Raw genomic sequence first — 1,326 nt, 5'->3', positions numbered from 1 at the left:
AAGTAACAACTTGATTTAAGATAAAACGAATGTTAGTCAAATCATTTAAACGTTTTCCCTCCTTGAGAGTAACTAAAAATAGTCCCGTTTCTATATTGTTTTTCTTTGTAAATGCTGTTTTAAATTTTGTAATAAAATAAATAGTATCAGGAGATAGATTATTTAAATCCGCCTCAATATCAACAATAGCTGTATCATAATAATGACTGCGTAATACTAAAGACTTGCGTCTCAATTCTGAAGGTGTAAATGAATATGATTCAATATTCCTTTCTCTGAGTAATTGCATCATCTCAGTATGTGCCGAGATATCTTGCAAGTAAAGTTTACTTTTAAAATTATTTTTGTTAATAATTTTAAATTCAATACCCTTTGCTTTTAATTGTTCAACTATCGTTTTAATATTAACTCCATAACGGAATATAGGTGGACAAAATTGCTTATTTATCTTCTGCTTTTTCGTCACCGGATTAATTTTTACATGATTAATTTCATTGCAAACCTATTTTGACTACAGGATGCCCTATTTTCAATGTTAACAGATCGCAATTTGGATAAATCTATTTTTAGATCACCTTTTGAACTTCTTTTGTATTTTTTCTTTTTAACTGTATTAAAATCAAATTCATCACCTGATGTTTTCGCCATATCAATACTTTCCTCTTGCGAAAAATAATTTGATTGAATGTCATCCTTACCATTTGATTCTTGATTAAAATTATCTGATTGAGTCATTTGTTCCATATTTGTGGCCAAATTTGTATCATTATTTTTCTCTGTTATTTGTTTTGAAGAATTTGAATATTGAAGTGAAGTAGGTTAGGTTAGGTTAGGTATTCAGGCTGCAAAGACGCACACTTGGGTCCTGTTGGTCCCTTTGTGATACCTGTAAAGATAATGAAATATAAAAGAAAGAGGGTAGAGGATAGTAGAAGATAGTTTAGGATTAAGTCATAGAATAGAAATTGAAGTGGAGGAGAAGATTGAGAGGTCTGTCCTTGCGGACTAGTGAGTGCCTTAATTATGGCTTGGTGGTCCTAAAACCAGTTACTATGCCTGATGAAGGCATTTATGTTATCCAGTCCTAGATTGGATAGTTCTGACAAGTCATCAAGTAGTCGTTTTCCTAGATATACGGATCGAGTGTCCGCTAGCGCCGGGCATTGACAGAGAAGATGTTCGATGGATTCTTCCTCCTCTTCGTCTTGACAACTTCTGCAGAAGTCGTTGTGGGGAATTCCAAGTCTTCTTGCATGGTTTCCCAATGAGATATGCCCCGTAATGACAGCAACAAGGTTGCTGATATGAGGGCGGTTTAGTTGTAGA

At 33.8% G+C, this 1,326-nt stretch overlaps 1 protein-coding gene across 3 annotated transcripts in view; it reads right to left on the bottom strand.

The window, feature by feature from the left end:
* The window catches only part of LOC111679324 (probable serine/threonine-protein kinase DDB_G0282963), a 342,621-nt gene that overhangs the window by 151,393 nt on the left and 189,902 nt on the right, over positions 1-1,326 (bottom strand). The window lies entirely within an intron of this gene.

The sequence above is a fragment of the Lucilia cuprina genome, chromosome 6 (genome assembly GCF_022045245.1).
Source record: "Lucilia cuprina isolate Lc7/37 chromosome 6, ASM2204524v1, whole genome shotgun sequence".
NCBI classification, from domain to species: Eukaryota; Metazoa; Arthropoda; class Insecta; order Diptera; family Calliphoridae; genus Lucilia; species Lucilia cuprina.
Note: the sequence above shows the minus strand (reverse complement) of the source record. Positions and strands in the feature narration are given on the sequence as shown.